Source organism: Camelus dromedarius, chromosome 7, assembly GCF_036321535.1.
Source record: "Camelus dromedarius isolate mCamDro1 chromosome 7, mCamDro1.pat, whole genome shotgun sequence".
Lineage (NCBI taxonomy): Eukaryota > Metazoa > Chordata > Mammalia > Artiodactyla > Camelidae > Camelus > Camelus dromedarius.
In genome coordinates, this window is record NC_087442.1 from 50,242,409 (window position 1) to 50,266,805 (window position 24,397).

The following is a 24,397-nucleotide window of genomic DNA, read 5'->3' on the forward strand; positions in this document are numbered from 1 at the left end:
GTAATACGTCTCTCTCAGTAGTTAATAGAACAAGTGTACAAAATAAACCCATAGTGCCACAGGATATTTGAATACCAAAATTATCAAATTTGACCAAATAACATAGTCATAGTTTTAGATGTCATGATGGAGTATTGACTGTATTTTAAAAATGTATTTATTAGTTAGGCATATTGAAATATTTAGAAGTGAAAAAAGAAAAAGGTTCTTGAGGACCATAACCTTTGATAAGTAATAGGGAGCAGAGGGTGGATTAGAAAAGGAAATGGAGAAACAAATAAAAAATTTATCTGGTGTGAACATCTGTCTGCAGGATCAGGGTAACACTGAAAAAGCACTAGACAACACAAAGAAATAATTTCAAAATATAATTTTCACAACTTAGGATGCTTATCATTATGCTTCAGAAAGTTAAAGAGTATGAGAGTCATGTGAAATATTTAAAAAAATCTTATTCAATAAAACTCAGTGATATCCCAGCATTTCAAGTATGTCTGATAATTTTACAGTATTTTGTTGTCTATCTGTGAAAAAGGAGTTTCTTATCTCTTCTGCTACAATGCATTCTTGCTCTGATATTTGGCAACAATTTCACTTTTTTGGTGAAAACTTTTTTTAACCAAATGCATAATTAGAAATCCTATAAACAAGTAATTTAGATTCTTTCCAAAGAAATAAGTTTAAAATTCTCAATGGATCCAATTCTTTCATAGTTACCCTAGTTAATCATGCTTTACTCCCAAAGTCAACTTTTAGCTTAGTTAATTCTTCCTGAAAACACTGACTAATATGTTCCATATCCTTTTTTAAAAGAAAGAAAATGATGTTTTAACGGACATAAAGATCTTTTAATGTCATCAAGTCTTTTAAACAGATTTTAATTGGGAGCACATTTTTAAATCAGTAGTTTAAGCCAATCATTTTCTAATTGCTGCAAAAACAGAAGACCTGGAAATTCTGTGGACAAGCTTACTTTAAAATTATGTAAAACTATTAACTCTTGTTAAGCTTTCTTTTACTTTAATAATCTCATTTCCTTCCAAGTTAAGAAGGGTTTCATTTAAGCTTTTAAATATATTTAGAGGAGTTCATGTAATTTCACATTATTTTAATTTTTCCCTTAAATTTTCATTTGTTAGAATAAAAAATCAAAAATAGTATCAAACATTAAACCAAAAAACTCAAATAATTTCCTTTGGAGGGTCAACTTATTTCCTTTTGTAGAATAAAGATATACCCAACTCGTCTTCATATCACTGAGCATTTTACAAGATAATCTATCGTTTATGGAATTACTTTTTTTTTTTAAATACAGTTCCGTGCTATCAAGTAGGTCCTTGTTGATCAGTTTTATATACAGTGATGTATATCTGTTCATCTGTGGGGTTGCTCTTAACTTTATGAATAGAACTAGTAGCATCTATTGATCTGTTAAGTCTCTCGCTACAATGTTTTAATTAATTATCAAGACATAGCATAATGAATTGCTAAAAAACTTGGTGCTGTTTCTTTTTAAAGCATCTATAAACCTACGTGACTAAGTAATCATAGCTGCAACTTTACCTTTTGCATAAGTAACAACATAACACTGGGAAAGGTAATACTTATTAATTAATTAATTAATTAATTAATATATTATTCCCTATTAATTAATTAATTAATATAAAGGTTTCATACACTGACAGCTCTTTTATATACATTTTTAGAAATTAAAAAATTATTTCTTACATTTTTCTCCCTTAAACTGTTAACATAAGTCCTCATTATCGTGCAGATGACTTGCTCAGTTTTGACTGCTATTAATTACAGAGCTGATTTTGCCATCTTTCAGCATCTTATTGGTTGGTCTTAAAAGAGCATCATTCTTTAATGGAAGGCAATACATTATCTGGTTTGGATTTGTTTTCCGCCATCTCACTGAAAGACCTGTCATATACCTAGTAGGGTCACCTTTTCTACATTTGGTGCTTTCCTCCATCTGTGATCTTTTGTGCTACCTGATGATCCTTCTGATTAGAAGATGTTTTAAAACTTTCAGTGGCAATATTTATAGTTTTCAAACTCCTCTTTCTACTCATACAAAACTTGATAACTCTTTTTTTGACAACTCAGTTAATGTGTTTCTTGCAAAGTGTTCAGTTAATCTTGATGGGTTCATTTCTTTAATTGAAAAAAAAAAAAGCAATTCTACAGGCACATTGGCAGGGCTGATAGTTGGTTTATCCCAATACGACATGGCAGTGGTTAAATAATGAAATATTCCCATTTCAGTTGGTAAATAACCTCTGTTCCAAGTCTCAGAGTTTTGAAAGCAGTATATACTTTATGATTATATGTAAAATAGCAATAGTTTCTAGGCTGAGATAGATGTTTGTGAGCAGGTATAATGTATTTTTTTTTTCTTATCCACATGAACGTCTGGAGAAATATTTGAACATTTTGAGGAATGGGGGACAACTTTTTGTAGCGCTCAACTGTCTAGCATCCTTGGTCCAACATTAGATACCAATAATGATTGTCAGGCATTGGGACAATTAAAGATGTGCCTGCAAGTTGCCAAAATTTTCCCTGTAGGGCAACTGTCCCTGTTGAGAAACATTTGTTTGGCATACATTATTAAGTACTGCTTCAGCCCATCAAGGAGATTGGAGTCAAAACATTTAGCTTTAGTTGTTCTCGTTGAAAAACCAGAATAAAATAATCTGTTTTATTTCCACATAAATAGAGAATGTGAGGCAATGAGACCAAAACTGCAGGGTAGAGGGCAGGGAAGAGGCTTTAGCATTAAGGATATTATATGAAATAAAAATCATTGTGAGCACATGTAATTTTTCCATAATGATAATAAAATATAATTTATTGAAGAATTTGTGCTGGACTCTGTGATTACTATTTCATGTTTGTTTGTTTTTTTACTTTTATTTGATCCTCTCAGCCTGATCAGGAACAGGGATTGCTATCCGCGTTAGGGGAAAAGTATATTCTCAGAATCTGCCTGCTGCGTCCTCTTAGCTTGACGGCTGGCTTCCCGGCAGGCAGGCTCTCTGAGGATGAGGTTTGGGGCTGGCTGTTTGCTCCTTCCCAGGAAGTATACAGTGTGAATGGTTGAGAGCACAGCCAACATCATCTATGAAGTTTTTCTGCTCCACTGTACCTTAGGATCTTGATTTTTCAAACATTTTATGTGCAGTTTCTATGTTATAAGAGTCTCTTCCTCTTGATTTTCGAAATTCAGCTATAAACTTGAGTCAGCCATTTTTTTTTTTTTTTTTAGCATTTTGTCATGGTGCTCCTTGAATTCTTGGACTGATTACCAGAGGTTTGTTTTCATATAGGAGTAATTAAACTTTCTGTATCTGATTATTTCTTTAAATAGGCAGAAATTGCTATTTGTAGATAAATGATTTCTAGCAGAAACTTGGAGCATCAACATATTGGATAGAATGAAGCCGTTTAGTCCAAATATTTGTTGGAGAAAACAACGTATTTGTTAATTCCTATCATTTGGAATCCCTATCATTCCCCAATATTCAGATCTGTTGATACGTTGTTGATGGTGATATAGGACTCAGAAATATGTAAAATGAGGCAAAAAGAGCATGTTATTTGGACTTCAGTCAAATGTATTCTAATTGTGTGATGGCATTAGAAAATAACTACAGAAGTAGTGTTAGTGTCTCAATAAAGGAAGTTTTGGTGAGAACAGCCATGCCCACATTAAATGACATGCTTCAGGTATAGAAATCTTAAGCAGTTTTTACCTGCACCCTAACCTTAGCACTCCTATGACAGGGAGTGTTTATATTAAAAAACAAACAACAAACTTTAGTCACTTCATTATTTCTCATCAATATTCTTGGGAAACTAGAAGTTAATGAGGAGAGGAAGTGGTGGCTGACACACGTACTCACAGATTTGTTCTCTGAACTGTTAGAAAAGATTGAGAAGCTCTGACACCATAATGTCTTCTGGTGATAAAATCTCTATCAGCCCAGTTCAGACTAATATTAATTAAGAAAGTCAAGATTGTCAGGATGTGGGTTCCAAAGGCTAATGTAATTTCAAAAGGCAGTCTCTCTCCCTGATTGGGGGTGGGGAGCCAGTAGGAACCCTGAGAGAAATTAGTCAAAATACATGTGTGTGCAAGACTGGAAAAGAAGTGTTGTGGATAGTAAAGGGCATTCCAAGAATTGGGAACATATGGACAAAAGCTTTGTGTTGAGTGTGTAGCACAACCTGACCATGGGGAGATGCTCACCAAGAGTGTGGGCGTGTAGTGTTGGCACCATCTTGTGGCCTCTTTGGTGTCTGATCTCAAACAAACACCACTCTGGTTCCCAGACTGACCCCTAAATTATTCGATATATATAAACCCTCAATATAAAGCTGTCTTTATATCGAGGATGAAATTTGGGGCTGGTTGGATCTGACAGATCCAACTTGATTTTAGAACAGTTTAAATTCAGGGGACAAATCAGATGCCACGGCTGAAATTTCAGACGATGATTGGAAATATGTGATCTATTTTTAAATATTGGGGGTATTTTAGCCAAGATTTGTTAGAAAACAGAGTTAGCAAAAGCTTTTAAGTTTGAATACAAGTTCTCCCTCAGTATCCATGGGGATTGGTTCCAGGACCCCTGTGGGTACCCAAATCCGTGGATGCTGTAAAATGGCCCAGCGCAGTCAGCCCTCGACAGCCTCTGCGCGTCCCGCACGTGCAGTTACGTGGGATGACTGCATCCTTAGGGCGAGCGATCCCGGGGAAGCAGGAGTTAAGAGAAGTAGAAGATGAGGCAGAGGAGAGAGTCAAGGAGAAAGTCAAGTACAAGAAGTGCATTGCAGAGCTGGCCATGTCTGATACCAAGAGCAACTGACAGCTCTACCTCACAGGCTGAGAGGCCATATGAATTCCTGCATTTTAGAAAGGAGAATTTATCAGATAAGCCCCATTTCCCACTGGTCAAAGATTTACCCCATGGGGTGTTAACTTTTCACAGGATATTAATTCCACACGATGGTGTACGCACTTGATCTTGAAGAGGGTGTCCGGCTTCTCCGCGTCAGCAGCAGTGGAGAAGCTGGGGAGGAGGGGCGGCATGTGCTGTGGGCACGTGGGCTTTTGCCCTGGACTCTCACACAAAACAAGGGGCCGAGGGTCCTGGAAGGCGGTCCTATCCTGAAGCAGTGATGAGTCCTGATACTGAGGGTGACATGTGCTGTGCGTGAGTCAAGATTAAACTCAGTTAAGACTCTGGCTAGAGAGAGCCTCACAAGAAGAGAGGCTCTCTTTAGGTTCCCTTTAGGCAACAGGACCCAGAGCAGCTGGTCCTTGTTCTTCTCCTGAGCAGATGAGGACTCAGTTTTCTTCCTGTACCTTTAGGATAGATTTGACGGGAAGTAAAACTCAAGCTGGTGTAACATTAAGGAGGTGTATGAAGTCAGGTAAGAGGAAGTGCAGAAGTTGGTGGATTCAGTAGTTGAATCATGTTCAAACTCTCTGCTTGCAAATAGCTACCATCTGCCCAGATTTCTTTTCTTCCTTCCTTCTTTCCTTTCCTTTTTTTTTTTTTTTTTTTGGAGAAATAGTCTTATGTCATATATTCCAACATCATAAAGTTTTCCTATTTCACTTTATACAGCAGCCTCGTTGCCTCAAGATACAAAATTCAACTGTTTGGACAGCTGTTTCACAACTTCATAAGGAAAGTGGCCAATTTCTCAGGTGGAAAAATTACTTGGGTTCTCATTTATTTCTTCCCTGTATTTTCCATTCACACAAATCCATGTCTTAAACTTCCTTATTTGCCATACCTCCTCCTCCTGTATCACATTTTGTACTTCTAAAATTCTTTGTTGCAAACAATGGCAAAATGTGGCTAACTTAGGCAAAAACTGGATTTATTAAAACTATATCGGCTGACAGAATCTCTGAAAAAGCTGGAAAAACAACTGGGGCAAAAACCATGAACGTGAATCACAGCCAAAATTCTGCCACAGGATAGCCTGCTTTGGATATCATTTTAATAGGTGTTGTCACCCTGCACATAGTAGCATTGTCACCCTGCGCCTGCCCCATACAGCTGGGCCCACTGTCCCTGTCAGGCCTTTCTCCGTATCGAACTGCCTCACCCATCCATTAGGTAAGGATTTCTCATCATTATTCTTTGCTGAAAATCATAAAAAGTTCGTACTACTTGTATTTCAGAAGTAGAGACCTTTATAATTGAATTGATTTTTTTCAGTCCCTCTTGTCTCTAAACATCTGGTTTTTTGAATAATGAAACTTAAACATTATCCAATAGCAAACTTAATTATTATGTGAGTTGCTTCCCTGTTGGGGTTTCACTACAAACGATTGATGTTTTTTCCCCATTGGTTTTGCTTCAGTTTTAATCAAATATAATCAGACAAGTTGAATTTTCTGTCAGAGTATTTGGCATGTTTTCTGGCAACTAAGTGACTAAATTTATTGAGTGTGCATAGCTTGAAATTTTCTGGTGATAGTGTTTATTGATTTGCTCTTTTGTAATTAAATCAAATAAGCTAACATTTCTAGGTACCCAAGCAGAGAGAACATGACTTAAAGACTTAGTAGACTGGATTTGTTATTTTGTGAAATTGTACTGATGGACACTCTGAACCATGCAAGATGAGATATGAAATGTAATAAACCTCATGTATTATCCACAGAGCAAAATCTACTTTTATCTAAGCTGTCCAGACTTTTTAGCACCAGCTGAGGAGGAAAAGACCTGAGTAATGTTGGCTTATATTACCGGTACAAGTGTGATTACAGCTAGGAAAAAAATTGATTCTTTTCAGCCAGGGGGTTTTTTTTCTCCAAGGAACCTCAAAACTGTGACTACATTTTGCAGATGTTTTCAATGTATTTCGTTAAAGAAAAACAGTAGAAGTCAATCAAAAAATTTAATTTTGGAAATGGGATCTGTAAGACATACATGAACAAAACACTGAACTGACTTTTTAATCCTTAAGACAGCATTTAAGATGTTATGTTGAACTAGTCAAAATTTTTCATAAATACCTCCATTGAGACTGGGATAGGGGCTTTCAAAAGGAAGAAACCAGAACACAGCAGGCCATAAAGAATTGCTTGTATTCACAAAGTTAATTAACAGAATCAATGACTAGATTATTTTGTTTTTCATAATGTATAGGGAAATAATCCCCATCAGGCCCTTTGCCATAACCGCAGAGTTGCATAAAATGAACTGTTCACTGCTTTGATTCTGCTAAAACTGCATATGGGAAATTCCATGTATATAAACCGAGAACTATAGTCTCCTTTTTCTAACCAAGGAAAAAGACCAGGGCTTAAAGAGCAGTGAACTGAAATCGGATGTCGCTTATGCATGAAATATTTATAAATGGTATCACTGCACGATTGGTGACCTTGTTTTAGAGCAAACTGACAGGAGGTTGTCCTCCTGCTGACTGGAAAGCAGCACTGGAGGAACAAAAGGGGCCAGTTTGGAGAGCATTCAATGCTCCTTATGAGCATAGCTAAGTCAGCCCTTCTGGAAAGGCTGTTTAGCTCCTGGAGATACTTCAAAAGCCCCCATGGAAGCCTGTGGAATGCAGGTTTCCTCCACAAATTTTAAAGTCTTTAGGAACTACCTGATTTCTTGGGCCGGAATGTGTTCTGTACTTGGCAGTGATGAAACTAGCTGCATCAGATCCATTACAGACTCACCGGAGTCTGTGGCTCTTGACCTTGTAAAGACCGGGCGCTCCCTTTCAAATGCCTGATGTCGTAATCCTAGTTGAGAGGTACAGATTGGGGGTGACCTGTGATTTTCAGGTTTCCTTTTGATCTTCCAGCACCCCCCTCGTTTGCTGCCCTGCCACATGTGCGCTCCTGCGCAGCAACTGTCCCCATACCTTCCCTAGAGAGCTGCCCACCTGCTCTCTGCCAGCCGCCCCTTTGAAGTGACAGCTTCATTTCACAGGGCGCCCCCATCCCTCCCCTCCCTAACCCCTCCTTGTTCCCTTAAACACACACACACACACACACACACACACACACGATTGGTCTCGTAGTTCAGACCAGAGAAGCCAATGAGAACCCTTTACATCTTGACTTCCCAGGGAAAACTATGTTGTGGTTTTTAATGATTCTATAACCAATTAGAATGATACCATTAAGCAAATATTATTCAGTGCCATTATTAAATTGGTCCTCTATTCTATATGCGACAAAAAATTGCCACATTATAATCTAGCATAGGTATATCTTGGCACTTTTCCTTTAATTTATTTTCAGCATTTTTTTGAGGAGATGATAATTAGGCTTATTTATTTGTTTCTTTTAATGGAGGTACTGGGGATTGAACCCAGGACCTCATGCATGCTAAGCACACACTCTGCCACTGAGCTATACCCTCCCCCAACTTTTCCTTTAAGTTTTATATTATAAGAACACAATCGTGAAGTTATTAGGGGTTAACCCCTAATTTTCAAGTTATTTTAATTATTTATCAAACCATTTCATCATTTATCAAATAGCCAGCCGTGTACCTATTATTTTGAGTGTATCTTCTTAGAACCATGATCAACAACCAACAATTATTTGACCTATATATTATTCGTTAGCACTTATTTAAAAGCAAAACAAGCAAAATCTTGATTTCTCCACTTTTTAGTGGCAACTGGAAAATCAGATAAATATTTTTAAAAAGACACATCTCCTTAACTTTACCAGTTTTGCGACAGAATGCGAATCCTTGGATACTGCTGGAAATCTTTTTATCGTGGGGTCTCCAATGTTACATTTTACAGGATGTTCTGATTAAGGGCCTAATAGCGGGGAGTCTCGCTCCATTTTCTTAGCTTGGTACAGATTTCTTAACCTTCAGGAGCCTCAGTTTCCTCATCAATAAAGTGAGGGTGACAATTACTCCCTCACAGGCTTCAGTGAGAATAGTGCTCTAATGTATAGGCACCCACTTCACAGGCAGCACTCCTGAACTGGGGAGGGCGCTGACGGGGCTGACTTCCTCCTCTGGGGGATTGAGAGAAAGTCTGTGAATCAGGGCTTTTCTCTGGTTGCTTCTGGTGAGGCGCATCCTCCAGGCTCCCCTCTTCCTTCTCCCAAGTTGATTTCGTACTCAGTACCTGGCACGAGCCCCCTGACCTGGCAATCCCAATTCCCTAAGGCACAGATTTTTAAAAGGCAGCATTTGCCACATCCCCAGCATGAGTTCCTAATATTCTTTCCCCACCAGCCATTTTAATCAAACTAACACATTTATGTTTGGAGCCCCCCAGTTTGACCATGAAAAAGTTTTAACAAATGGTTGATGGTTACATTTTAATAGAGTTGTACCAACATCGAAGCCTTTTCACAAACGTCTTTAATTTGATCTAATTATTCGGTCAGAATTTTTATATAGCACGTACAAAAGATTTTTCTCTTACTATGTTCGGTTTATTGAATTATTTTACAAGATCAGTTCTCTTCTACAGGAAGTTTAAAACAAAATTTTGATTCATTGATTTTTGTTACCAATTTTTTTTTACCCCTTGCAATTATAGGAATAAGGGCATTATTTCTTTAGTTTTTTTAATTTGTGAAAATGTTTTAACCCACAGAAAAATTGAAGACTAAAACTAATGCTCATACACTCCTTTCATAAATTCATGAAATCTTACTACAAACGCTTCAGCTCTTTAATGCGTTTCTCTTTACCAGAATCATTGAGAGTTGGGTGCAGAATCATGGTGCTTTACCCCTAAACACTTCAGCATGTCTATCCCAAGAATAAGAACACTATTCTTCCACAATCAACTCCTTAGTTGTACTGGGTTTCTAGTTAAGAAGAGGGAAATGATTTGATGAACATCAATTCAGTAGCTCCAACCAACATAAAAGTCCATATTGAATTTTCTCAGATTGCCCCCAAACTGTCCTTTGTAGTTTTTTGCTTGTTTTTCTTTTTTGATCTAAGGTCCAATCAGCTTCATGCATTACATGCGGCTGTTAATTCTCTTTTGGAAGCTAAACTGATACTCTTCCTTTGTTACGACTCTTAAAAACCGTAACAGTCAAGAGAAAAAAAGCACTTTATGTCCTGAGATAGGAAAACGTAAGTAGGTCACCCTGAATGTTTTGGCCCTAAAAAAACCATACTCACATACTCACTAAGTAAATTTGAATGTTAACATAAAACTGAAGTCCCTAGCAAAAGCAAATTTATCCTTGACTTTTACAGTGCTAATGTTGGAACTTATTTCACAACTTTGTTGGTATGTTAATTGTAAGAGAAATTTGTTGCATTTCCACCATCACTCGACTAATGTAAACTTGGTAACCTTGGGAAGTTTGAGTTTTTTTCCTTTAAATGCATTGGTGATTTTTTTTTATGGTTGATTGAGTCCCTGGTGCCTCCTTGCTTGTCTTTTAAAACTTGCAACTCCAAGTCTTCTTTGTGCCCTCTTGAGCCTTTCTCCATCTAGACAATCCTCCCTCTGTTCTTACGACACTGTCTCCTTGCCAAAGGCCTGGTGTACTGTCCCGCGGAACATCCCGCTTTCAGGATTGGTTCTGTTGAATGTGATAAAATCCTTGACCACTGTTCCTCTTTTTGATGCCAGCACTGTTCTAAATTTAGTCAGTCTGTGCTGCTTGAGAAGCCAGCTCCTGAGTTGTATTAATGTTTGTGTACTTTCTTGCTTTCTGGTACAATGAGTTATTTGAGACTCATCCCAGCCCTGGAATCACTTCTTTCTCCCAACAATCTTGATTCGCTATTTCGTGGAGACTAGTTTTTGGAAACCAAGATCTGGGCCCTTTCAATGGCTTGAGCTAAGATAATTTTTTTAAAAATCCTTTTGTATTGATATTGTCAATCAAATTCAATAGCACACAAGTTTCACCTACTTTCTCCCATTCCACTTTGTATCTCCTTCTTCCCACAGTGAACTACTGGTTCCCAACAACATAACGGCATTTACTCATTTATTCCAAGCCATAGTATACCGCACTTGCAGAATTCCAGCACCAATAACAGCAAATCTACTAAGTAGTTTCCTTTGCAGTCTTTTTGTCCTCAGGAGGTGTCACGCAGTGCTGTGTCTAAGTACATGAATTAGTTATTTTCTCTGTCTGATTAGGTTATTAATCACATACAGTTAGGATAATTCATTTAAATTAATATTTCATTTTAGGGTTTACTTTTATTTAATTTTAATTGTTGGCTGTGTAAAACATTCACATGGTAAAAGGTCAAAACTAAAGAATAAATTACCCTCAGGAAAGTTTTAGTCCCATTCCTACCTCCTCTACCCAGCTCCTATCCATTTTGTTAGCTGGTTTATCTTCCCTCTATTTCTTATAAATAAAAACATAAGATATTTTGTTTTTACTTCCATTTTCTTACATAATAGGTAGAACTCTTTTGAACTTTACTTTTTCACTTAACAGTATAACCTGGCAATGACTCCTAACTGGTTCATAGAGGTTTCCTTATTGTGGCCACTGTTTCTTTAAAATTAAACTCTCCTGACCTAAATGGATTTTTCTGTCAATTTTCAGTCAATAAATTTACTGTGTGCAGCCAATGTTAATTACGTTTGTATGTTTTTCTCAGGTCAGTTAAAAAATTACTTCATTGTCACCAAGATATTATTAGTCTGTCAGATTTTTTCATCAAAACCACATTTTTTTCTGTTCATTTTCACATTGGCCTTTTAAATTACAATAGTAAATTCATCATTTTTAGAAAACTGAAATTATTTCTTTTAGAAATATTTATTCGTAATTTGATAATTAACTATGATTTCTATTTCTCGTCCAATCTATGAGAAGATTTTAAACAGTATCCTTCAGGATTACTCTATTGTTCAGCATTAGATAACAGATCAATCTCACATTCTTTTTTTTTAATTGAAGTATAATTGATTTACAGTGTTCTGTTAATTTCTGGTATATAGCAAAGTGATTCAGTAATACACATACATGTATACATATTTGTTTTCATATCCTTTTCCATTATGGGATATGGAATATCCCATATCCCCTTATTATAGGATATTGAATATAGTTCCCTGTGTTATACAGTAGGACCTTGTTTATCTATTTTATATATAGTAGTTTGTATCTGCTAATCCCAGACTCCTGATTTATCCCTGCCCTCTCCCTTTCCCCTTTGGTAGCCATAAATTTGTTCTCTATGTCTGAATTTCACATTCTTAACATCCTTTTGTTGATGGGTAGTCACTGACCACATGACTGACTAAGCAAAGAATAAATGGCAGGGTTAAAACTGGTTAAATTTCCTTGGTTTAAAATGGTTTAATAAAAACAGTGGGGTCAGATTGTCTGGCTTACCTTCAGTTCAGCTGCATGAGAAGTCTGTGTGGCTTCATCAAACAGATTATTTTCTTCTGATCTGTAGCATGGAAGAATCACCCAAGTTGGCTATTGACAGTTTCTCAAATGTAAGAGCCTCTATTATCACTACAAATTGAGCTTTCTAGTAAATTATCAGAAAGAGAAAACCGTCAGAAGAATTTGTTTACTTTGGTAGCTCTGTTGCTCAAGCTTAAATATGTCAAAACCAAATCCCATTGACTGTGTTGTTTGCTTGCGTTTGTGCCAATTACAACGTGGCCTTTCACCTACTGTGGTCAGCTTAAGTCTAAAAGATGCTGTTCCCAGGCAGCGAGGACTTAACACTGGTCAGATCCCAGCGGCTTCTTGAGGAGAACCCAAGCTCAAACCTTTGTGGCAAATCTTTCACTGACTTGTTCCTTCTCTGTGATATTCATATACTTACCTTATTCTCTCCTCTATAAGTAACAGTTGGTCCAAATTGACAGTGTTGGGAGTGAGCTGGTGAGGATGGACAGGAAATGGCACAGAAAGAGGAGTGAAAAAATCTGGGGGTCAGTTTTCCTCATTACCCTGTTTTTACGGAGTTCAAGAGATCGCCGTTCTCCCAGCTTGCCCGCTTATCAGCTATTTTACCTCAGCCTCTTTCTCTTCATCTCTAAAGTGGAGCTAATGATATTTACCCTATCAGCTTGACCTGGGTGCTGTAAGCATCTGAAGTGAGCTGCGCCTATTTATAGACAAGCAATAGGGACAAAGACCAAAATAAACAAATGCAGGGCATTCTGTCATTGCTATAGCCACAGAGCAATTTGATGCCATTGTCTGTTTTCTGTATCTATATCTATACCCATTGGACAGCTTTTACTTTGGTGGCCGTGGGAGTTTGCCAGGGAGCAGCACTTGAGAAACGAGTACGAGCTTCAGTGTTTGAGATGATGTAATATGGTGACTCTTCCAAGTCATTGTTTATTTAAAAACTGGAAAGTGTCTAAGGATTCACTTTCTTTCCTCCATTAGTGAATAAGTCATTATGAATATCAATCTCTGTTGACAACGTGCTTTTAATTCTGGGTAAAGGACCGCGACAAGCACGTCTCATTGGATCAGAGACCACTAGCCTGTGGGAGGTAAGCAGAGCGAGGTCCAGCTTTGAGCCTCCGGGGGCTCCCCTTGCTCTGGGCACGTCCAGCAGTGCCAGAGATCCTGGCAGCCGGCTCCCAAAGTGAGTGTTACGGGAGAAACAAGATACTCATCCTGAGTAACAGGAGGTTCAGGAGCCACAGGTCTGTTCTAAGAACAAGGGACTGGTTTGGGAGTAGAGGGTGGAACTAAGACTAATGTGGACAGTGGTCACTTGGGATGTCTTCTGGCCCAGCCCACAAAATCAATTTCACAGAAAGAGGAGCAGAACTTTCCATGCGGAAAGAGAGGGGTTCACAGAAAGACTCACTGAGTCATTAGGGACTTGAGATGCCTGTGTTTTGGAAACTGCATAACTGGAAGAAGGAATCTTGTAGCCTTGCTTTGGTAGATTGGGAACTCTGGCATCAGAGGTTCGGGAGTGACAGGACACCGAACAAGTGACATCCGTGTCATCTGACACTCCCCTGGGACTCCAGAAGTCATTACGGAGTGGGGAGTGTGTGAGTGTGTGTGAGTGTGTGTGAGTGTGTGTGTGTGTGTGTGTGTGTGTGTGTGTGTGTGTGTTGGGGAGGGTCTGTGGGAGGACGTACTCGAAACCATCTGTTCGTCCTACAATACAGGTGGAGATGGGCCAAGACACCGTCTTCCACTATTACTGGGACCCTCTTTTGTCCTAGATCCTAGTAGTTTGCTTAATCATTTAAAAATTAACTATATTGAAGCACAAATGTCCAATTTGTTGCACATTTAAAGTGTAATTTTTCAAAGCTGAATGTTTGTTGGCCTTAAATAAAATAATCACATTTAAAATCTAAAAAAAAAAAAAAAAATGAAAAGAAAAAAAATGGGGGAGTGTGAGGCACCGTTATAGGACTGTACTTAATGCCTGTGAATGGCACACTCAGCAGTGAGTGAGATGGTAAATTTTATGTTGTGTGTATTTTAGCACAATTACAATGAAAATAATTGGGGGGGGGGATACAGGTGACTTTTCATTCTGAGGGAGAAAAAGATACTTAATTTAATAAACAGAACAATGTGGGACAAAGATAGCCCCAAAGGGATTTCTGCCAGCCAGGCTGAGTAATCATCCACTCTGGCTGGGTCATTAGCTCGCCTATCTGGTCATTAATCCCAGTACCTTGAATGGAGACAGACGCCACCTGCAACCCCTCCATCCGCTTTCCAGTAGGATATCCCAATTACACTCACTCCGCTGAACCCTTCCAGACCAGATGTTTGAAGACTTTTTGGTCCTCTGGATAAAAATTGTTCTTTATCTTCTTGATTTATGACAGCCTCTCATTTGATGATCAAACGGAGCCACTAATAATTCTGTTTGAGATGTCTTAGACGGTCCTTAGGAGAATATTTATATCCTGGAGGTTCTTGGCCTTCAGTCCCGCTTCCCTCGGTCAGCAGCACAGGCCTCAGTGCACTGTGCATGTGTGCTTTCTGCCACGCTGGGACACCATTTACATTACTGCTCTCTGCCCTGAGTGCTTTTAAGATCAGGCGTGTATAGGGTGATGCTTGACTGGCAATCACTTGGGGCGGACAGGGTGGCACTCTCCCAAGCCACTCATGTAACATGACTCCGCCAGGTCCTGTGAGTCTTCTGCTGTCACACTCGCTGCACTACTGAGACAGGTCTTGTTTTACCCACTCAGCCCAGTAAGGGAGTTTGGGGAATGTTATTCTCGTGTGGTGAGACAGAAAATAACCGTATATTATTTTACAACCTGTATTTTCTTTCAGCAGAAAGATAATGACAGGAACATCTTTTCTTTAGAATGAGAAAAATTGTTAGAGGACTCAGTAATAAAATAGAAGTGGCTACAACATTTGGACATATAACTTGCTATTTCTACTTGGTTTTCCCCTAGCTATAAGAATAGCACCTCACAAAGCAACTGAGAGGTCCAGTTATTTTCATTTTCTTAGGCACTAAATCACACAGCCCATGCAGAAGTTGATAGGAAAACACTTGGTTTGATTTAGGGTGAGGCCACAGACCATTCCTGTTCTTGGCTATAAGGAAAAAAGGTGGTTACAGTTCTGGTAAGCATTAAGAAGAGTAAATGCAGTTTTGAGGGTATAAGGGAAGCTATACTCTCTCCAGAAAAGCATTCTTATCCATCGTCAGGTGCCTGAAATCATGCTATGACTTTTTCTCTTACATAGTTTAAGATCTTCTGTACACATGTCTCTGGAAGGAGGTAAGCCACTTTTTCTAAGTGTGAGGCTAGCTGTTTTAAATCACCTGGGATACTTGTTTAAATAAAGATTTGGTACCAAAACCCTCTGAATCAGAAATTTGGGAATCTTCATTTTAACAAGCACCCAGGTCATTTTTTTCCCAACAGGACTGATATCACCATTTAAATCCTTTATTAGTCATTTTGCTGTAATTGAGCTGCTGTAATGAGGGCAAGTGCTGGGTGGGGAGGAGATGTAGAGGGTGTTCAGGGGAGGGGGCGGGAGGACGAGGCAACACTCAAGGGCGGGAAAAAGGGAGGGGAAAACTGACCCGAGATAGAAGAAGAGACACTCACCTTATTTCGCAGTTAGATCCTTGAAAGTTGACATTTGGAAAGCTCTTAAGGGTGTTTCAGAACATGTAGTACACAGGAATTAAAAAAGAAAATAAAATTTCAAACCACATACCAACTGGAAGGGACAGAGCAGACATCTTACTCAACAGTGGGGTCATGATAGTTTGTAATGCTTACAAACAATGCAAGAAATCACAAAGGGAAAGATGACTTAAAACGTCATAAAAACACAACATTTTAAGATCTCCAAACAGAAGAACATGAATGGAAATGATGAAAAGATAAAAATGTAAACATATATTTACCGGAAATATAACTGAAAACTTAGGAAAGGAATCTAATCTGTATTGTAAGTCTACGATAGGCCAGGAATTTTCATATATTTATCTAATTGAATTTTTACAATTGCCCTACAAGGCTGCCATTTTTATGGCCCAATTGGAAAAGTAAAAAAACTCAGGATCAGAAACTTAAGTGCTTTGCTTGATATGATAGATTAGCACGTCTCACTGTGGAGTCCATGTTCTCAGCACTGAGCGCAGAGGGTCCACACTGTGGTATACTGTCAGCTGCTCACACAATCCGTGTTATCGTCTCCTTCCTAAGTATGCAGCTGGACCTTTTTCCCAGAACCTCCATGCTGAGTCAGCCAAATGACTGAGTGTATTGAATGGACTGACAGTGGAAAGAAACATTCTATTGGCAGACCTAGCCTGAAACATTATCTTATGAGTACTCTGCTCTTTCCTTCCCCTATTCTTGCTGACAGAATGGAGATGCATTGCAAGGCAACTTTGGAGCCTCTGAGCTAAAGATGGCAGATCTTTAATTGATCAGAGTGTGACCTGCATGAGCAAAGAACAGATTCCTCATGAACTTGAACCATGACACATATAGGCCTATTGCTTACAATGATTATTATGTCATAACTAATGTTTGTGTAAAGAAATCATATAGCACCTCTAAAACTCCAGGGACAAATGACCAAATGGTATGTAAATAAGCAGTTTATGTAATAGGAAACATATCCCATAAGTAAATGTACAGAGCCATGTTCTACCTAGAGAATAGTTAAAGAGTTGTAAATTAAAATGTGATATGTGCTGACAAGACTGTGGGGACCAACATACATTCATACAACACATTCATACAACACTGAGGTGTTATAGGTTAGTGTTATCTTTTTTGGAGAAAAATTGGAGAATATTTATTAAGAGGCATTGTAACATCCATCCTTTTCAAATGGAAACTTATTCCTAGATATTAATTCTTAATGATTAGTTGAGATAAAATCACCAATATAAAATTATACTTATGATAGCAAACCAACCAATCAACCCCAAATATAAAAATATAAAAACCAGTGTATATATTAATCAGGCTTCTCCAGAGAAACAGAACCAACAGGATGTGTGTGTGTGTGTGTGTGTGTGTGTGTGTGTGTGTATGCATATATGTATAGAGAGAAAGAGAGATGGATTGATTGATTTTACGAAATTGGCTTTTGTGATTTTAGAAGCTTGGCAAGCCCAAAATCTGCAAGGTTGTCCATCAGGCTAGAGATCCAGGGAAGACTTGAAATTTGAGTCCAAAGAGAGTCTGCTGGCAGAATGCCCTCCTTTTTGGGGGAAGTTAGTCTTTTTAAAAATGAAGGCCTTTGATTAGATGAGGCCCACCCACATAAGAAGAGTAATACGCTTTACTCAAAGTCTACTAATTTAAATCCTCATTTTATTTTAAAAAACGCCTTCAAAGAAACATGTGGAATAATGTTTGACCAAATATCTGAGGACTGTGGCCTAACCAAGTTGATACATATAATTAATCATCACAACTAGGATAGTCAAATATTCAAAAATTGAGAAATAGTTTGTCAAACCATGGCCATCAATTTAGTGAAATATCAGAGTTATTCAAAATTGTGAAGACTGTAGAAAACATGGAAAATGTCATTTTTCTCATTTCATAGGAGCTTCCTGATGCCCTGACTGCCAAGTAGTGTGTGTGATGCTGGAGGGGCCGCAGCTCCTCATCTCGAGACGCCCACAGCCCTGTGACACAGAGTCCCGGGAGACGGTGTGTTGTTGGGGCAGGCAGGCTGGGCTGGTGGAGGGGGAATTAGTGACAGATGAAGCTGAGAGAGCGGGCCAAGCTTGTGAAAGGCTGAACGTGTCTCTGAGGCATTTGGGTTTTGCCCTGTAGTGACAGGGAGCCTCTGGAGTGTTTTTAAAGAGAGCAGCTTTGCCTTTGTAGAACATGATTTTGGTATCAAAATAGGGATTGGTATATAGTGAGAGACTAATTAAATAGGCCTGGTGAGAAATGACTTGTGCCTGAATTAAAGTGGTGGCAATGGAAATGGAACGGAGGGAAGAGATTCCAGGGAGAGGCATAAGAGGCAGAATCAATGGAATTTGATGACAGATTGGGTATAGAGACAAAGGGAGAGGAAAAACACAAGAAAGAACTCCCAGATTCCTGTCTTGGCTGCTTCCCCACAAAGATCCAGTAGTAGAGGGGGAAAAGCAGTTTGCGGGGAGAGGAAGATGAGATTTTGAGTCCACTTTTGAATATGCCTCACTTTGTTTCATGTGCTTTGGGGAAAACCACAGTGAGGATCCAGTCAGAAAACAGTAACCAAACCAAGAATTTCAGCAGAGAGAAATTAACAGAAGGGATTAGGTAAGAGAAAGCTAGTAAAGGACACTTGAGTGGCACAGAGCTAGCACCTGTGTCACCTAAGACAGCAGCTTCCACCCTAGGGCTGAGGGGACAAAGGGAAGAAATCAGGGACTTCAGACCAAGGAGTTTGCAAGAGATGCCCCGTGAGGTCAGGATAGACAGTGGAGGAACAATCATGAGGCTGGACTGCAAGGACTGGAAAAAGGTTGGGAAGAGAGGCCATCATTCCTGGGGCAATGCTGACAGGCAGGATGGGAGGGGACAGGGAGGAGTGACTCCTGTCTCCCTCCAGCAGCCCTGCTACCTTCCTCCAATGCCCCCATCTGCAGCATCTAACCCATTGGGGTTCGGGAAATGTCGTTTGCAGTGTAAAAGTTCCAGCATCACAGAGTAGAGTACAGTTTAAAGTTGAAAAAAAAAAGCAACTCTTAATTTAGAAAACGTAAGAAGGCTGAAAAAAACCAATGATCAAAATATCCATCTCAAAAGTTAGTAAAAGACACCAGATTAAAGAAAGGAGAAGAAAACAATATTAAAGATAAGAGCATTAATGAATGACAGGGGAAATCAATGTATAATGGAGAAAATCAATAAAGCCAAAAGTCATTGGAAAAAAACTAGCAAAACTGATTTACTGTTAGTAAGACTGATCATGAACAAATTAGAGAAGGCAAAATTCACCAACATCTTGGCTGAAAGGAGGATATTACCACATACACATTAGAGAGAAAGAGAGGATATTAAGAACAGCTTAATCCAAAGCATTTGAAATCCCTTGAAACTGAAACTGAAAGGCAAAAGGCCTCTTTGCCCTGGAGGCCAAAACCTGCTGAATCAGGGCTGCTTTGCCACTCCAGAAGAAACACTTGGACACCAAACCTGCCGCACAGAAGAACATGGATGAATCTCACTAACACAATGTCAAGCAAAGAAGCAGGCCCAAGAGAGCACCCTGTGTATTTAAAGTTCAAAGGAAGGTGAGAGGGACTGATGATGGTAGGAACCAGAGTTGTGGTTGCTTTTGGAGGAGACCTAGTGACTCGGATGAGGCATGAGAGAGGCTTCTGGGGAGCTAGGTAACGTGTGGCGATGGAGGTGTATTTGACTTGAGAAAATTCATCAAGCTGTACTCGTATAATTTACGTACTTTTCTATATGCATACTAGACTTTGATGAGAAATATCATTTAACAACTCAGCTGGGGCAGAGACTAAGAGAGGGACTGACGCCACCTCCTTCCTCTCCTGCTCCTCCTTGACTCCGCCTCGTCTTCTGATTTGCTTCTGTCCTTCCCTCTCAGCCGGGGCGGCAACCTCTTTAATCAGGAAGGTCTTGAGGTCTGGTTTGTAACTGCTGGAGATGGTGAAATACAGAAATACCTTTTGGTTTTCATTAGGAAGACATCCTCAGCTGGCTTTCATCTGTACTCTTTATGTTGATCGTTGTGGCTTGCAAAGTGGTCAACCAGGGAACTGTGGGAAGAGGGGCTCTTCCCCGATGCCACTGCCCTCAGCTACGGCCTTGGGAAAAACTGCTGGTGCAAAATGCTGGGCAGATGGAAATTTTATCAATCTCTTTAGCTTTAGACAAAAAAACCCCAAAAAACAAAAAACAAAAAACAAAAAACCTGTGGACTGGGTATCACCCAGAAGTCCTTTCCACTGTGGTTGTTTTCTAGTCTGTCACTAACAAACAGGCCCTGGCAAGAGTGCTGAGGGCCAAGGCTGTCTGCTTGCTGTTGCCCTGGGATTTTTGCTGTTTAACTTTTTCACGAGTTTTTGCTTCTAGGCGTTACTTACATAGTAAAAACTTGAATTTTAAAAGTTTGTACAGAGTAGCCATATAAAAATACTGAAAAAAATCCCATTAACATTCATGAGACACAGATACACATTAATACCTTTTATAAAGTGGCCAAATATTGTTAAATTTGGTCAATTTGGAGAAAAAAAATCAATATAAGCAGTTAGATAAGTTGTCACAGAAGCTAAAATGGTAGATCACTGATTTTTTTTTTAACTTTTCAATTGTGTGAACTGGTTTCACGTAGACAGTTTGTACATACATGTTTTTCATATATTTGCAAACATATAGATTAACAACCAACTTTTCATCACTTGATCAAAGATTTGACCGCTTTCTGGCTCAGTCCTCTATAATGAGCTGCAGACGGTCATGGGGCTGTGAAGTGGGCTGGAGGAGGACCCACACTAGAGGGCGGTAGGGAATCCGTGTACAGTCTGGGCATCTGACTCCTGCCTCGATGCTCAGTGGTACCAGCTCTTTATTAGCTTTCAAACACTAAGAAATATTTTCAGCAGGTGACCATGGAAACAGAACCCTAGAGAGGCCACCTCTTGCTTTCTTGCTTTAGGTTTTGAAAATATTCTAAAGCTTTGATACTTGCCACTGGACAGTTGCAAAGTATTTTGGAGAAGCTCTTACTGTTTCATCCATAGTGTGATCACTGGGAGTTTAAGGCAACAGTAAAGCCTGTAGAATAATCATTTAAATTAAAAAAATTTTTTTGAAGTTTATTATAGAAAGTTTCTGACAGACCAAAAATATACAGAATAAAATAATATAAACTACCTGCCTACCCTCCAGATTAAGGAAAACAAAATTATTAATGTGCTTAAAACAGTCCTATGTGTGCCACTCCTTTTTCTCATAATCCTCCTCAGCCCTCCAGGAGTATCCATTTTTTCAATCAGATGCTTATCACTGCATGAACTTCTTAATTATATATATATATATATATATATATATCTAATATTTAATCCTTTAATACTTTTACTATGTATATATAGATGATATACTATAAATATCCTTAATATTTAATTCCCTAATACTATGATATATAATACAGTATATACATATGTATATACATATACATACACTGTATACTTAAGGATAGATAGATCCCCAAGTAGGGTGTGTGTGTGTGTGTATGTGTGTGTATGTGCAGTATGACTTTTCATCTAAAAATCTGTATATAAGTGGTCTTTCATACTGTATATATTCTTTTGTTATTTGCTTTTTGGTCAAGTTTATGTGATGCAGTACAGATTTATTCAATTTCTCTGCTGTGTAATACTCCATTGTAGTAATTTATCATGTTCATCACTTTTCCTGTTAATGAGTATTTGTTTATATTAACTAGTATGAGAAATATTTGCTGAAAAAGAGAGAAACCTTATTACCATTTTTTGTTTTTTGTTTAGGTCAATATCTATTGTTTTCTAATAATTATAAATTGAAAAAAATTCAAGACTTTTCTTCCGTAAATGATGTTATTGGGACCTAGGTTAGTAAATTTATGGTGCTGTTCCTAATTTTAGCATTTTAATAACCTCATTTCCACTTCCATCTCCTGCATGTTGGGAACATCATGCCAATGTCCATTCTCCTTCTCTCTGTCTCTCTCTTAATTGAAATATAATTCACATACCATGAAAATGACTCTTTAGAGTGTAACATTCAATGATTTAAGTGTATTTACAAAATTATACAATGATCACTACTATTTAATTCCATAACCTTCCATCACCCCAAAAGGAAATCCTGCACCCATTAGCAGTCATTTCCATTCCCCCCACCCCAACCCTTGAAAACTCCTAGTTTTTACTTTCCATCCCTAGAGATTTGCTTCACCTGGAAATTTCATTTAAATGGAATAAAATACATGGCCCTTGTTATGAATGCTGTCTTTCATTCAGCTCAGTTCTTCGTCTGTGTTGTAGCCTGTATCAGCACTTCGTTCTTTTTTATGGACACGTACTATTCCATAGTGTGAATATGCCATACCATATTTAGCTATTTGACAGCTGATGGACTTTGGGGTTGTTTTTACCTTTTGGGTACCATAAATAATACTGCTGTGAACATTAGTGTACAAGTTTTTGTGTGGACATATGTTTTCAGTTCTCTTGGGTATACACAGAGGAATAGAATAGCTGGGCTCAACTTTCTGAGGAATTGCCAACCTACTTCCTAAACTGTCTGTTCCACTGTACATTCCCGTCAGTAATGTAGGAAGGTTCCAATTCCTCCACATCTTTGCCAACACTTGTTACTGTCTTTTAAAAAATTATTATGGCAGTCATTCCAGTGGGTATGAAGTAGTATCTTACTGTGTTTTGATTTTCATTTCCCTCATGACTAGTAATGATACTGGGTATCTTTTCATGGGCTTATTCCTTCTTTGGAGGAATCTCTGTTCAAAACCTTTGCCCACTATTAAATTGGATTGTTTATTTTTTAATTGTTGAGTTCTAAGTGTGCTTTATATATCCTGGACAATAGATCCTTCTCAGATACATGATTTGTGAATATCATCTCCCATTCTTTGGGTGTCTTCTCACTTTTTTGATAGTGCCCTTTGAGGCATAGATTTTTAAAATTTTGATGAAGTCAATTTATGTATTTTTTTCCTTATGAGTCTTATGCTTTGATGTCATATTTTAGAAACCATTGCATAATTTATGGTCACAAAGGTTTACACTTAACGTTTTCTTCTAAGAGTTTTATAGTTCTAGCTTTTACATTTAGGTCTTGTGTTTGGATCCATTTTAAGTTAATTCTTGTATATGGTATTAAGTAAAGGTTCAGATTCATCCTTCTGTATGTGAATAACTGTTGTCCCCCCACCATTTGTTGAAAACATGCTTCTTCTTCCATTGAATTGCCTTGGCACCCTTGTCAAAAATCAGTTAATCATAAATGTATGGGTTTATTTCTGGATTCTCAATTTTTTTCCATGCATCTATGGCTATGTTGATGCCAGTAACACAGTCTTGACGACTGTAGTTTTGTAGTAAGTTTTAAAATCAAGAAGTGTGAGGCCCCCAACTTTGTTCTTTTTCAAGATTGCTTTGGCTATTCTTAATCCCTTGCTGGTCTGTATGGCTTTTAGGATTCGCTTGTCAATTTCTGTGAAAAATGCAGCTAAAATTTTCACGGGAACTATGTTGAATCTATAGATCAGTTTGTGGAGTATTACCATTTTCAGAACTTTGGAAGATCTTAACAATATCTTCTCATCCCTAAACTTGGGATATTTTTCTATTTGGTAGGGTCTTGAATTTTTTTCAGTGATATTTCATAGTTTTCAGTGTACAAGCCCAGCAATTCTTTAGTTAAGTTTATTCCTAAATTCCTGAATTTTATCGTTTATGATTCTATTATACATGAAGTTGTTTTCTTAATTTAATTTTTTGGATTGTTCACTGCTGGTGAATGCATTCTGTTTTGTCCAAGAATAACCTTTAAGTTTAATTGAAATAGCTCTCAGAAATTCACTCTCAAATACAGCTTAACAGCAAAGATGATTGTTGTGACATGAATAATTTAGAGGAAATATTAAAGCCACAGAGGTAACTTTTTGTTACCAGTCACAATTTGAGCTCACACTTCTGAAATTGAGTTTAATCTCTTTAGAGGAGGTAGAGCTTATGTATTCATTTTCGTCGTAAGTTTTCAGTGAGATATGCATAGCTAGGACACATCAAGCAAGGTACACAAAAGCATTGATTTCTAAAAGGAGCATTTTGGAAAAGATCTTCCTTAGACTTCATTCACTGTAATTCCAAACAGAAGTTTGTTTAGTAACTTTCCTTTTGTTCACACAGAATGCTGTAAAGTTTAAACTGTTCCGTAA